At 45.0% G+C, this 16,082-nt stretch overlaps 1 protein-coding gene across 1 annotated transcript in view; it reads left to right on the forward strand.

The window, feature by feature from the left end:
• Positions 1-14,755: 14,755 nt before the first annotated feature.
• TMEM45A (transmembrane protein 45A) overlaps positions 14,756-16,082 on the forward strand; it is a 60,660-nt gene continuing 59,333 nt past the window's right edge. The window contains exon 1 of the mRNA XM_077480206.1: positions 14,756-14,885. The gene's annotated coding sequence lies outside the window, so the exon portion shown is untranslated. The remainder of the gene's footprint in view (positions 14,886-16,082) is intronic.

Consider the following 16,082-nt stretch of genomic DNA (forward strand, 5'->3'; position numbering starts at 1 on the left):
CCGCATCGCTGCAATGTGAACCTAGCCTAAAGCTAAAAAACATCCATGTGTGCATGGACACATAGGCTAACATAGAGTGGAGTTTATGGGCTTTTAAAAAAGACGCCCAAACTCCAATAAACTGCAGTTTATGAGCTCCAGTGTGCATGGGGCCTTAACCTTTTTGTGACAGAGTACCTCTGCCCTGTCTTTGTTATTATTTCACATGCACAGTGCCAGTTATCTCCTGTAGGTCTGTGCTGCTGTATGTATGCAGTTGTCACCTTTCTGTATAGTAGTGAACCTGTTTATTGCAATAGAGTTTATACACTGCTCTTGTTATTTTAGAAACTACTAGGGAGGGCTTAAAGTGCAGAGTAGATAGGCTGACTATGTGTTCCAGTGTTACACCACATTTCCTGCCGGTGAGAATTCCATTCCAAGCTGGTTGGACAACAGTTGGAGGATACCCCGTAACTGCCGATCCCGTCTTCAGGTCTCCAAGACAAAGACAGATGCCATATCATCCTCAGGAGCAACTGGATCTTGCTGCAACATTCACGCAGTTGCCAACATTGTAAATTTTAGGGACACTTTTTTGGCTGTAGGCGGGGTCACGTTATAATTAGGGTGTGGGGCATGCAGTAGGAGGCGTAAGATATGGGAAGAGATAAATGTAGTGTCACATGGCGACAGTCCCAGCATCCTCTGGGACTGTGACATCGTAAGGGGTGGGGTCACCACGTGACATCAACCCATGTGACATCTGAAAGCATGTTAAGCATCCATCTTGTTTCTGTCAGCCATCTTAATATTCACAAACTTCCATTTTACAATATGTACAGTTTGAACACCCCTTTAACTTCTCAGATAACTGTCTCGACATGAGATTCTTCTAACTCATTTGTTCTCACACACTTATCTAAAACTTTCACACATTTTCTCAGCATTCCTTTAGCTACTGAAGAAATCATGTACTGTCTCTTATCTTTTTCTTTTATTAATTTAGCTAGCTTAGAACAAAGAACAATAGCGTTTTGTCTTGACCAGCTGTAATCGTCTTGATGTCTACTGCACATGTCTTATTCTGTGTGACGCGAAATTTACTATATCAATCGCTTTGTAATAACTCAATACAATTAGTTCTTGAAGGACGCCATGGTGTGTGTGTGGTTTTATTTGTCCTTCGAGAATTGATTCCAGAGTACTCTGAATTTATACAATACATTGGATCTAAGGTCTGAGAGGTTGAAGGGACCACCCTAGACACAGGATTAACCCTTTCAGCACTGGGGGCTCGTCCGGGATGGATGTTTATTTACCCTTAACGGACTTGGAAAGCTACTTTTAATGGCTCGGTAAGTGAATTCTATTGTTATTGAGTGTAATTGACTTGCCGGGGTCCAGGTGTCAGGTGTGTGACTTGGCTTCCATCCCACAGAGATTGCTGTTGGGTTATAGAACCTCTCATAAGTATAGATAAGTTGACCGGTCATGACCTTAGGGGTCATATAGTGTTTTGGGGACACTAGAAAAGGTTTTGGTGACCTTAGAAGAATAGGTTTTGGTGACCTTAGAAAAATTTACAGAGTACTCTAGAGTTTTAGTTCTGTTCGGGACAGAACTGGTGACTGATGATCAATGAATTGTGTACATTTTGTGTATGATTGTATAACTGCTTTTGCTTTAAAAGTATCACACTGAATGAATTGCGCTGAGTGTGTATATGTGAACTGCTATTTTGTTTCAAGAACCAAAAGGCATACTTGGTGAGTGGTATTCCTTGAGGTTATAAAGTTACAATTTTGGTAAAGCTATTTTGGGAAAGGTAAACAGATTAATGTACATTGCAAGTTAAATTCATCAGTGGTTTAAATTTGTCTGAAACAAAACAGCAGCTCCATGAGCAAGATTGTGCGTTTATTGTATCTGAAATCCTCTTAACTTGTTCCAAATTTATTCTGTTACAGACTTGAAGTGATTGTAGCTGTATTAGTATAAAAAAGTATCACGGACAGTACTGATATTTTTTGCTAAAGGAATCTAAGTTGAGGTATTGTCTAATTGCCTGATTCACACCGTTGTCTGATTGTCTGCACCGTTAGGTGGCAGTCAAGCACGATAAATTGTTTTGTTTTCATTGGAAAATGAAATGTACGGAGCAATACCTAGTTAACCCTTAGGTGGATCATATGGCAGGATGGACAGAAAGCCGGTTTGGGTATTGTGACAATTTTTGATCCATTATTGATCCAGACTTTCCTGAGTAATCTCAAACCCCGTTTAGTGGTCACAGTCAAACAAATGATTACTGAATGGTCAACACTTTCGAGAACTGACTTTGGCAAAGCTCTTTCACAGAAAGATGCAGCAGGTTGTTTTGATATACCAAAGCCGTCGCCTGTCTCCACACAACATTTCCAAGGGAATACGAAGGGGAACTTTAGAGGCAGAGGAAATTTTAGAGGCAAATTTAGAGGCAGAAATGGAAGACGGACGAGTCACTCTAGAAACAATGGATGTTTCAATTGCGGTGCTGAGGATCACTGGGTGAGTCAGTGTCCTCACCCCACCGCTATTCAGACTCCGGATTCCAGCTCTGTCCCTAACCAGACACAACAACCACAGGCATCCATCCAACAAGGTCCAACATTTCCAATCAAATGGGGAAATCAACAACAATGATGGGGCCCGGAGGGTAGTGTCCTAGCTTTTCCTTTTGTCTCAGATGATTTCACTGACAGTCCAATGGTTGCTATTTCAATAAATGGGAGACTCCTCCCCTATCTCGTCGATAGCGGGGCCACTAGGAGTACTATTTGTGAAGATCATTTCAGAGGCAAGTGGGAACCTGCGGAACCCTCTTTGGGAATTAATGGGAATTAATGGGATACTGACAAAAACATATAGGACCCCACCCCTACCAATAGTAGATGATGAAGGGTACACCATATGCACACATTCTTTTAGGATAATACCAAGGTGTCCTGTAAATTTGTTGGGAAGAGACTTGTTTGGGCCACTAGGAATCACAATTAGAACCAACTCAGAAGGAGGTCTAGACATTTCCTCAGATAAAATCACTATAGTAGCATGCAAACCAGGTTTATTGATGCTGTCACAACAAAATAGAAGATTTTGAGGATATAGACCCCCAGGTCTGGTCTACATCAGATCTGGATGTAGGACTTATTTCATGCACACCATACAAGGCCACTCTCAAAGAAGGTGCATTTCCTATCTATCACAAACAGTATCCACTCTCTAAAGAAAAGATGGATGGCATAGTGCCAATGGTGAAAAAGTTTCCGCAGGATGGAATCCTGGAGGAAATTATTTCTCCATACAACATCCCTGTTAACCCTGTAAAGAAGCCGGATAGCTCCTTCAGATTTGTACGGGACTTGAGGGCCATAAATGACCTCAAAGTCCCAATAGCACCCATTGTACCTGATGTTCCATCTCTATTGTCCTCCATTCCAGCAACAGCCAAATGTTTTACTGTAATTAATTTAAAGAATGCTATTTTCTCTGTCCTTGTAAACAAGGAGACAAGGCCACTCTTTGCTTTTACTGTGTCGATTGACCAACACAATTGCCAGTTTACCTGGTGTAGAATGCCCCAGGGATATATAGACTCACCTGTGGTCTATTCTATAGTACTCCAAGCCATCCTCAGGCCTTGGACTGCCCCTCATGGTTCTGTACTGTTGCAATATGTTGATGATCTTTTGATTTGTAGTTCTTCAGAGGAGGACTGCCGAGCTGATAGCCTATCCTTATTGAAATGGTTACATACGTGTGGTCACAAAGTGTCTAAGAAAAAATTACAATGGTGTAAACAGGAGGTTGAGTACCTAGGGTTTGTGCTGTCTCCGGGAGTTAGGAAAGTCAGTCACAAAAGAACTGTTGCTATAGTGGGTCTGCCCCGCCCACTTACCAAGAAATACCTGCTAACCTTTCTTGGAATGATTGGTTACTGCCGCCAATGGATACCTGACTGTTCTTTCTATGACAATATATTGAGACAAGCAACCCTCTCTGAAATGTCTGACATTGTAAAATGGTCTGATGAAATGTTGATTGCTTTTACCATGTTAAAAAGTGCAATGGTTACCAGCCCGAGCCTCGGCCTCCCTGATTTTAGCAAAATATTTCACTTGTTTGCTAGGGAAAATTGCAGAACCATGGCAGGAGTACTGGCCCAGGAACATGGTGGGAGACTGCGCCCTGTAGCTTTTTTCTCAAAGGTGGTTCCAGTACAGGTGCAAGGCATGCCTGCTTGTCTCAGAGCGTTGGCTTCTTGTTCTATGGTTGTAGAGTTGGCAGCACCATTTACCTTGGGCCATAACACTACTTTACACACCTCACACAACGTTACCACACTCCTCAAAACTTTACATACTCAGCATATGTCAGCACAAAGATTGAGTGGGTATGAAGTCATCCTCCTGTCCAATCCAAACCTGAAAATAAAAAGTTCAAACATAAACTCTGGCCCAGCTCCAATTTTGAATGCCTTATTAGGTCTTAAAGGAGAACAGGATGACTTACCACCACCTCATGACTGTACACAATCAATACATCAGGACACTTCACCTAGAGCGGATATGCTTTCAGTACCAATTCCTACTGCACAAACAGTTTTTGTTGATGGCTCTTGCAGCAGACCAAGTGATAATGTCTATCATGCAAGATATGCTGTTGTCCAACTGCCGGATGCTGTCCTCGAGGCCAATCCAATACCCTATCAGTCTGCACAAGCTGCTGAATTGATAGCATTAACCCGTGCATGCCAGCTGTTTGCAGGAAAAGAGGTAAACATTTACACCGATTCCAGGTATGTTCATGGTGTGGTTTGGGACCATGGTGTAATATGGCTTCGCAGAGGATATGTGGCAGCAGATGGAAAGAGCATCTCACACTGTGACCTAGTCACAGCATTACTAGATGCAATTCAGTTGCCTTCAAAACTAGCTATCATGCACTGTAAGGCACATACAGGCCAAATGACTGATATAGCCAAAAGGTAATGCACTAGCTGACAGAATAGCTAAAGAAGCTGCATCTACACAAAAGGCAGACATTCAAATGCCCATGCTAACACCTCAGCCATGTTCCCTGAAAGAGACACATTGGCTCACGGAACTTCAGGCTTTTGCCACCCCTGATGATATTGCGCAAGGGAACTGTGATGGGATGGTACAAAAGGATCCTAAAACAGGATTAATCTGCAAAGAGGGGAAGCCGTGTATTCCTGTTGCTAGCGCCCCCCTGTTCATTGCACAATACCATGGACTGGGTCACAAGGGATGGCAGGCCACATGTGAACTTCTAGATGCAGATTTTTTCATTGCAGGATTACCTAATGTAGTCAAAGCTTTTGTAAGGAGATGTGTCACTTGCATTAGGAACAATCCAACAAACCCAAAGAAATCAAAGCCTGAACATCTTGAGTACCCAACAACACCGTTTACCCATTTACAGATAGACTTTACACATATGCCCAAAGAAGGAAAGAAACAACAATATCTTTTGGTTATAGTGGACATGATGTCACGCTGGCCAGAAATTTTTGTCACCAACAATGAAAACGCACAAACTGTAGTGAAGATCCCCACACAGGAAATTATTCCTAGATGGGGATGTCCATTGCAAATAAATTCAGACAATGGCCCAGCTTTCACAGCTAAAATCTGCCAAGATCTTGTAAAAGTACTAAAAATAGACTGGAAATTTCACCTCCCCTACCATCCACAGAGTTCAGGAATTGTAGAGAGAATGAATAGAACAATTAAAGACAGGATAAGGAAAGCTACGGGTGGGAATTTTGGCAAGTGGAAAAAAGTTCTCCCAGCTGTATTAGCTGAAATCAGAATGACCCCTCACAGTGTGACGGGTTATTCCCCCTTTGAGGTACTCATGGGTAGGCCATTCCCCACACCGTGGGCTAATCATCCCTTGATGGTAGAGAAAGGCGATTTGGAACAAATACAGGAGGAATATGTAAAAAAACTGATTGAAACTCTTGATATTGTTGAAAGAAGAGTTGCTCGCACCTCTCCTTCTTCTTCACAGGTTCCAACCCACCCATTCCAGGACGGTGATCAAGTTGTGGTCCAGAGGCTTCAGAAAGGTCGAAAGCCGCAAGATGTTCCATTCGGACCAGTGACCAAAGTGGTAGCCGTCACCAGGACTGCCATCCTTACAGAGGAAAGTCCTACTTGGATCCATGCCAGCAGAGTAAAGAAGGTTGATCTAAGCCCAGGAATTGGAGAAAGGCTGAAAAGAGGTGAAGCAGGTGTTTTAAGTCCTCAAAAGACAAGCACAGACATAAAGGACAGTGATGTCACTCATTTCACCACAGACTTCTGGGAAGGCCTTTTGCCTTCTGGTGATGTTTCTACTTCTGATCTTTGTCCCAGTGTGGATAATAACTAACTGTATCTTTCATCCTGATGACTAAGGCCGCGTACACACGGGCGGACTGTTCGCCCAACTTTGTCCGCTGAACAGTGTTTCAGCGGACAGTCCGCTCGTGTGTGGGCTTCAGCGGACAGTTTCAGCGGACAGTCTGTCGAACAAAGTTTTTCGGAATTCCCGTAAGACAGTCCGCTGAAACTTGGTTTGAGCGAACAGTCCGCTCGTGTGTAGGCTTCTTCGTCAAACTAAGTTCCGTGCATGCTCAGAAAGGATTTACACGGCGAAGGTTGCATTGCAGTGTATTGGACTTCGAATTTCTCGTCCCGTCGTACGTGCCGTTCACGTCATCGCGCACGCTTTCAGCGGACTGTTCGTTCATCGTGTGTGGTCAAGTCCGCTCATGCAAATTTTGAGCGGGCTGTTTGTCGGATTGTTTGACAAACTAAGTTGGGCGAACAGTCCGCCCGTGTGTACGCGGCCCTAGGTGCCTTGAAACTCATATGTGGTAAAAGCGAAATACACACCAACCCTACTGACTTTCACCTCAGAAATCGCAGTAAAAGAGATGTCTCTAATGAATTGATCAAAGAAACAAGTTTTTCTGGAAAAATGTTACTGTTAAAATTTAAATATGCTTATGCTAGAAAGTCAGGAGAACTTACTACATACAGGAACACAACCTCTGGGATACTTGTGAGTAAACTTGTTAGTGCTGCATTTGAGGCTGGAACTGAGCCCCAACGTAGTTCTCTAAGAAGTTTTTCATTGGCAAACAATACATACGTATGCTGTGCTAAAATTTATTACTCATGGATCCCCGCAGGAGTGAAAGGATGGTGTTATTTAGCACAGTTGGTACCAGTCATGTCAGCCCTAGGCCAGAATCAGGAACATCACATACAAGTTACTTCAAGTGCAGTACATAGGTTAACTTATAAATACAAGAGAGAAAACCCACCTATGTTTTCTACTTCAGATAAGTCATGGACATGGTTTCCATCCTGGACAGGATGGGGCATAACCATGATGGACAAATTAAATAACTACACTAGTCTAATAAATGATGTTATGGAAAAAAACTCCCAAAGATATAGGACTACTCAATGTCGAGCTCAAAGCAATTAGAAGACAACTAGTGTTACACGAATTGGCTATTGAAAGCATGAGTGCAGCTCTGACAGGTTTATGCGAAATGACCCAAGATTATGAATGTTGTACATGGTTTCACAATACCAGCCTGGAAATGCCAGACTACTATGATGTTATTAATCAACACTGAACACAGGTAAATGAATTAATGAAACAAGCAAGGGACATAGGTAATTATGGATGGAACCCCTTTTCTAGTTTGGGTTTAGGTGGAATGTTTTCATGGTTAAGGGACATAGTGATATCATAGTACTATTGTTAGGATTGATAGGCTACCTGATTTTCAAGCTTATTCTACTTTGTATTAGCAAATGTACTACACCAGACCAACCTTCTCACGCATATACACAGTATCTGCAGCTTTATGTAAATGAATATAACAAACGTAGCAAGAACCGTAGATTTCAGGAGGCTGCGGATCTGTAGAAAGTCATTCCATGACTTAAGAGGGGGTTGAAAGGTTATGTTAATCATCCATCTTGTTTCTGTCAGCCATCCAAATATTCACAAACTTCCATTTTACAATATGTACAGTTTGAACACCCCTTTAACTTCTCAGATAACTGTCTCAACATGAGATTCTTCTAACTCATTTGTTCTCACACACTTATCTAAAACTTTCACACATTTTCTCAGCATTCCTTTAGCTACTGAAGAAATCATGTACTGTCTCTTATCTTTTTCTTTTATTAATTTAGCTAGCTTAGAACAAAGAACAATAGCGTTTTGTCTTGACCAGCTGTAACCGTCTTGATGTCTACTGCGCATGTCTTATTCTGTGTGACGCGAAATTTACTATATCAATCGCTTTGTAATAACTCAATACAATTAGTTCTTGAAGGACGCCATGGTGTGTGTGTGGTTTTATTTGTCCTTCGAGAATTGATTCCAGAGTACTCTGAATTTATACAATACATTGGATCTAAGGTCTGAGAGGTTGAAGGGACCACCCTAGACACAGGATTAACCCTTTCAGCACCAACCGATGACCCCGCCCCTTGTCCCTATATAAGTCGCCGCGCAACGTGTCCCTGGCATTGTGGCCGGAGAGAGCTTCGAGTCAACATCTCCAGGAGAAGAAGGAGAAGAAGAAGAAGAACGGAAGGTGGCAGCGGCGACAGAAGACCGGGCCACCGCCTGTAAAAGAGCTATAAGAAGGCGCGGTGGCCCGGCAGAAGAACCGAAGAGGGGGACAAGACCCCCTAAGTCAGAAGAAGAGGCCACGGTGACGAAGGAGAATTCCGGGCTCCTCCGCTAGCAAAAGAGCTAGAAGAAGATAGCGAAGGAGTCCGGCGAGAAGACCCCCGAAGACGGAAGACCCACGGAGCTGTGCAATAAACTATTTTATCTTGTGTGTTGTGTTTTTTTTGTACTTTATTTTACAGGTGAATGGGTAGGGGTACATTGTACCCCATACTCATTCACATAGGGTGGGGGGCCGGTATCCACGGTCCCCCTTATTAAAGAGGGCTCCCGGATTCCGATAAGCCCCCCGCCCGCAGACCCCGACAACCAACGGCCAGGGTTGTCGGGAAGAGGCCCTTGTCCTCATCAATATGGGGACAAGGTGCTTTGGGGTGGGGGGAGCCACGCGGCCCCCCCTTCCCCAAGGCACCCCCCATGTTGAGGGCACGCGGCCTGGTACGGCTCAGGAGGGGGGGGGGGCGCTCGCTCGCCCCTCCTTTCCTGGCCGGCCGGGTAGCGTGCTCGGACAAGGGTCTGTTGTGGACTTGGGGGGGACCCCCACGCCGATTTTTTTTGGCGTTGGGGTTCCCCTTTAAGTCCATACCAGGTGGCGGGGCCAGCGGCGTCTCCTTCACGGGCCCCGCTTACCTGGAGACCCGCTCGAAATGAGCGGACTTTCCTCCGCGTGTGTGGGCGAGTCCGTTCATTTCAAAAGTAGGGCGGATAGTACGGCGGACTTAGTCCGCCGTATTAGTCTGCTGAAAAAGTGCCGTGTGTGGGCAAGTAGCCCGTTCGGAAAGTCCGACGGACAGTCTGGCGGGAAGTCCGCCAGTCTAAGTCCATCGGATAGTCAGCTACGTGTGTACGTGGCATTAGACTAACTGATGATACTGCCTTCAGAGAAAGACCCCAGAGGACAGCACCAAAAGATGTGGATGAGCTACGACAGACATTGCATCAAATGAAAAACTAGAGGGTCATTGTGAATAATAATGCCCTGTACACAAGGACAGAAATTCCGCCAGAAAAAGTCTGATCGGATTATGTTGTCGGAAAATCCGATCGTGTGTGGGCTTTTTCCATCCGAATTTCCGACGGAAAAAGTTTGAGAGCAGGATCTAAAATTTTCCAACAAAACAAAATCCTATCGGACCTTGTCCGATCGTGTGTAGAGAATTCCGACGCACAAAGTGCCGTGCATACTCAGAAAAAATTTGGAGATGAAAGCTATTGGCTACTGGCCTCTATGTAAGGCTTACCTGTAGGTCAAAGTGGTTTGTAAGAGTTTACAACCACTTTAATCAACCCCTTTGTGTCACTTTGAAAATGGTATATAACGGTTGAAGATTGTATATCATGGCTTATGAACATTAGGAACTTAATCATCTGTCTGTGTGCATGCCAGTCAAGAATAGGGCAAAGCCCCTAGGAGCAGGGAGATAAGAAAGGAGTGTGGGGTGGGAGCGTAGGAGGTAATGGGGAAGTGGGATTGGTAGGTGTTGTGCCTTTGAGCCTATAATCATGTGTCCAACCCCTCTATGCCACGTCACCCTTCTCGGACGCACTCAAAGTCAGCATCCAGGGTAGGCACGGGCTCGGATACGTCAATTGGACAAGTTGTTAGTCAGTCCCTCTGAGGCTTTGTCCATCCTCAGAGTATCTAAAGATATTCCAAGGCTGCCATGTCTGGGAGTACGTTTCTTGTCTGTGTTGATTAGTGAGGATCAAGTCCTCCATACGGCTGATCTCGTCCACTTTTTGCAGCCATTGGGCAACCGTCGGTGGGTGGGGGGACTTCCAGTCTAGTGGAATGCAGGCCTTGGCCGCGTCCAAGAGATGTCTGATCACAGACTTTTTGTAGGCTTGTGCTGGTATGTCTGTCGCATGTAGAAGAAAGCAGACGAAAAGGTTCGTCAGACACTGTCCGGTCTGTGAATGTTTGGGTGATACGTCGGACTTCCCCCCAGAAGTTCTGGAGTTGGGGGCATGACCAGAAAATGTGCAGAAGGGTGCCCTCTTCTGTCTGACATCGCCAGCATCTGTCTGAGGCCGATGGAAAGAGTTTGTGCAAGAGTGTCGGGGTTCTGTACCAGCGGGTCAGGATTTTATAGTTTGTTTCCTGTGTTTTGGAGCGGGAGGATTTATGAGTAAATTTGATTATGCATTGTTTTTTGTTGTACATCACCGCGTTCTGAACGATCATGATTTTCCGACAAATTTGTGCGACCGTGTGTATGCAAGACAAGTTTCGGCCAAAATCTGTCAGAAAAAATTTGACGGATTTTGTGGTTGGAATGTCTGACCATGTGTATGGGGCATAAGAGTTTATATGTGTAGCAGACTGCTTGGCACCCCGCTTGGGTGCTTCCACTAAGATACAGATTTCTCCAACCTGGAACCAGGAACCAGGTATTATAGCTGAGACTTGCACTCAAGAACTAGACAACACTAGCTTAGGTGGAAACTGTAACTGACTTTATTGTAAATTCACACAGAATATATACCACACAAAATCAGGTAATTTATTGGCTTGGTCCCATTACCCTAAACAATGCAAACTGTAAACAGTAAGATACTTAACATATCTAAGGAACAGCCATCATAAACAGTAATCTAATTAAACAGGAAACTAATTAACAACTAGTCACCTAGACAAGCCTAGGTGACTCAGGTTACTGCCCACCCAGACAATGATTTAAATAATCAGAGATCCCACCCTACCTCAGACTGTCCGGCAACAGTCTATGAGACCAAACTTTTAGGCTGGGTTCAAACTAGTGCAAAGAGCATTGATCGGAGTGTTCTGGCGGGGGGCCGTCCTCCTGTCAGAACACAGCTTAGCAGGGAAGATCACTATACTAACTTTGCATAGTTAGTACAGCGGTTCTTACTGGAGCTGACAGTGTTTTTTCGGTCAACCCGGCAGGTGTGTACATAGTGTGTGCCAGGCTTAATCACTTCAGCCCTGGAAGGATTTACCCCCTTAATGTCCAGGCCATTTTTTTTTGCGATACGGCACTGCGTCGCTTTTACTGACAACTGCACGGTCATGCGAAGCTGTACCCAAACAAAATTGAGGCCCTCCTTTTTCCTCACAAATAGAGCTTTCTTTTGGTGGTATTTGATCACCTCTGCGGTTTTTATTTTTTGCGCTCTAAACAAAAAAAGAGTGACAATTTTGAAAAAAAATAAAACAATATTTTTTACTTTCAGCTATAATACATATCCCAAAAAATATATCAAAAAACAAATTTATTCATCAGTTTTGGCCAATATGTATTCTTTTACATATTTTTGGTATTTTAGCATCCACAAATTATGGGATAGATTTATGGACTTTTATTGAAGAGATGAGTTTTCAGGGTCTGAAAGTGGACAGAGTAGAAGATAATCGGACGGATTAGGGTAGGAAGTTCCAGAGGATGGGAGAGGTTCTGGGGAAGTCCTGGAGGTGAGTGTGGAAAAAGGTGACAAGGGAACTAGAGAGCAGGAGGTCTTAGAAAGAACTAACAGAACAATTTGGTTGATATTTTGAGACTTGGCTAGTGATGTAGCTGGGTAGGTGGGGGCAGAGCTGTGGATGGCTTTGTAAGTTGTTAGTAATTTGAATTTAAAGCGAAGGTTCCCCGTTTTTTTGTTTTTTTTAAAGTCAGCATCTACAAATACTGCAGCTGCTGACTTTTAAAATAAGGACACTTACCTGTCCAGGGCACCCGCGATGTCGGCACGCAAAGCCAATCTATCCCTTGGCTGTCGGGTGCTGTCGCTGCCATCTTCGGTAAGGGAATCAGGAAGTGAAGCCTTGCAGCTTCACTTCCTGGTTCCCTACTGTGCATGCGCAACTCACGCTGCGCAATCCCGCTGGTCCCTGCCGTCTTCTGGGACCCGTGTGTCTCCCAGAAGACAGTAGAGGGGACGGAGAAGGTGCTGGAAGTGGCGTAGATACCCGCGGGTGGCTCGGGTGTCTATGCATGGAAGTGGGAGCAAAATACCTGTATAAGACAGGTATCTGCTCCCCCTCCCCCCTGAAAGCTGCCAAATGTGACACCGGAGTGGGCGGAGGAACTGGAAAAGCGGAAGTTCCATTTTTGGGTGGAACTCCGCTTTAATTTGTTGGTTGAGCGGAAGCCAGTGGAGGGATTTGGCAGAGAGTGGTAGCAGACACTGAGCGGTTTGTAAGGTGAATGAGCCTGGCAGAGGCATTCGTGATGGACTGAGGCCGGATTCACACATATGCAGCGACGGTTTCCAGCCTGTGGTCCGGTGTGTCTTGGTTTACTGGTTCAGGTGCGAATCAGGTCCGATTGTTTGCCTAAATTCACGCCCTATGACGCACAGGACCTTTTTTGAATGTGAACCGCACCTGGCTGCCCCATACCTGGGTGAACTGGCTCCATAGAGAGCTGGGCATTCTCGCCTGTCATGTGAATTGGAAGAGGCAGCCCACATCCAATTTGCATATGTGTGAACCCAGCCTAAAGGGGGAATAGTCTATTTAAAGGTAAGCGGAGGAGGGAGTTTCAGTAGTCGTGGCGAGAGATGACCGGGGGGGGGGGGGTCTTAGAAATTCAGATCTGTCCTGTGCACACTTCCTGGGTTTTCTCGGGCAGACTATTTAGCACTCCCAGTTCTTATTTTGGACTGAATAGCCTTTATGTTGTAGAGATCTGAAAGTGGGAGTGGTTTAGCAGAAGACACTATTCAGGGCTGATCACAGTGTTTCCCCTTACATCCGAGTCCTCTCTGTACACCAGAGCATCCCTTTTGTTAGAGTGCCTAGAGTCTCCGCTTACAGTGAAAGGGAACTCTGCGGGTTCTGATGTAAAGGGGGGGGGGGAACTCTGCAGACTCTGATGTAAAGGGGGGGGGACTCTGCGGACTCTGCTGTAAAGGGGGGGGGAACTCTGTGGACTCTGATGTAAAGGGAGGGGAACTCTGCGGACTCTGATGTAAAGGGGGGGGAACTCTGCGGACTCTGATGTAAAGGGGGGGGAACTCTGCGGACTCTGATGTAAAGGGGGGGAACTCTGCGAACTCTGATGTAAAGGGGGGGAACTCTGCGGACTCTGATGTAAAGGGGGGGAACTCTGCGGACTCTGATGTAAAGGGGGGGAACTCTGCGGACTCTGATGTAAAGGGGGGAACTCTGCGGACTCTGATGTAAAGGGGGGGAACTCTGCGGACTCTGATGTAAAGGGGGGAACTCCGCGGACTCTGATGTAAAGGGGGGGAACTCTGCGGACTCTAATGTAAAGGGGGGAACTCTGCGGACTCTAATGTAAAGGGGGAACTCTGCGGACTCTGATGTAAAGGGGGGGAACTCTACGGACTCTAATGTAAAGGGGGGAACTCTGCGGACTCTAATGTAAAGGGGGGAACTCTGCAGACTCTAATGTAAAGGGGGGAACTCTGCGGACTCTAATGTAAAGGGGCAACTCTGCGGACTCTGATGTAAAGGGAGACTCTTGTGATTAACTTCATATGATTAGAATTTTTTTTTTTAATAGCAACACCTATGCATAGTTTATCTATGCAAACTATGAAAATAAATTGCTGTGCGACGCTGAAGTGTTGGGGTTTGGCTTGAAGAAAAGGTGGCATCCCTACCCATGAATCGGGTATTTTTCTGTCTTTATAGGGATAACACATGGGCAAATGCTCATAGATTCTAGAGGGATGTACCAATTTTTCCCCTTGACATCCAATCCATTTTGGATACAGCTGTTCCTCTCCCATGTCAAAGCCCAGAGAGGAATGCTCATCTCCTTCCTAGGCGTAGTCCAGCCTTCCTCCCCATTGTAGAAAGTACATAGACTTCTCTATCCTGAAAACAGTCTTTTTTTCCAGCTCCCCTCAAACTTTAGCTCACCTGCCGTACCTAATACCTACCACTAGGGGGTGAAAGACGTACACGTGGAATGTATGGACAATACAACTGACAGCAGAGAGAGCCAATCAGTGACTAGAGTCATGTCCCGCCCTGTGTTGCTTCTACCAATGTCTGGTGGCGATCACATAGAGCTACTGGACTGGACTGTTAGAAGCGATGCTTTGAGATCTGCGAGTTGATCTCCTGAAGGATCGTGTGTGTATGGAGGTGAGAATTCCATCTCTGATCACAGATCTGCCCAACACTCAGCTCAGAGTTGGTAAGTAAATGATTGCATGTCTCAGATTCCCATAGATGACAGTCATCATAATCAGTCTACTTGCCATATCTCAGATCATTATCCTCTGCACTGACTTTCTGATTTCCTGGCTCAGTAGATGGAAAGTTTTCCTTTCTTTATGTTTTGTAGCTTCCATACATTTAGGGCTTATTCGCATCATCTGCCCGGATCTTCAGCGCAGTGCCACTTACATAAATATAAATCAAAAAATGTGACAAGCGATCGCACCGCCGCTACAAAACTGACACCATCGGGCACACATTTCTACCATTCGGATTGGTGGTAGCGAGCGCTGATCATACGTTTTAGAAATTCTCCGTTAAGTTTGGATTTACGCTTCTTCATTGCGGTATGTTTACAGGAGTTGTTATGTCGTGAATTTATATACATTGAAGTGGTTCTAAAATCACAATTTTTTTTTGCCTTAAAGTATAAGTCCACTTTTTCAGAAGAAATGAAAAGGTGACCTAACGCTGGATAGCCTCCCCGCCCCCACAGTCCTCGCTGTACTCTCCTCCATAGGCGATGAGATCTCAGTACCCATGTAGTTGTCCTGGGATTTAAAAACCCTTCTCTCCTCCCTCCTTTTTTTTTTTTTTTTTTCTACAGGGCTTCTGAGACAGACCAGAGCAGTTCTGATTGGTCAGTGCTGGCACAGAGCATTGTTCTGATCTGTCCTGGAAGCATTGCAGAAAGAATAGTGGGGGTTTCAAATCCCTGGACCACTACACCAGCTGGGCACGCACTGACAGCTCATCGCCTGCGTAGGTAAGTACAACGAGGATCAGGGGGTTGGGGGGGCTTTAGGGTGTTGGTTCACCCTTTCGTTTTTTCCGAAAAGGTAAACTAACCTTTTAAAAGAGAAGTTTGGCTAACGTTTTTTTGTCCATACTCCTCCTCTGAGTCTAATGCCCTGTACACACGGTTGGACATTCCAACGACAAAATCCGTCAGATTTTTCCAACGCATTTTGGCCCAAACTTGTCTTGCATACACACGGTCGCACAAAGTTGTCGGAAAATCCGATCGTTCAGAACAAGGGGATGTATAACAGGCTCGACGGGACTATAAAGAGGCCAGTAGCCAATAGCTTTCATCTCCTAATTTATTCTGGGCATGCGTGGCACTTTGTGCGTCGGAATTGTCTACACACGATCGGAATCTAAATGATCTGAT

Source organism: Lithobates pipiens, unplaced genomic scaffold (genome assembly GCF_037356315.1).
Source record: "Lithobates pipiens isolate NorthernLeopardFrog02 unplaced genomic scaffold, aLitPip1_a1.2 Scaffold_16, whole genome shotgun sequence".
In the NCBI taxonomy this organism is placed as follows: Eukaryota; Metazoa; Chordata; class Amphibia; order Anura; family Ranidae; genus Lithobates; species Lithobates pipiens.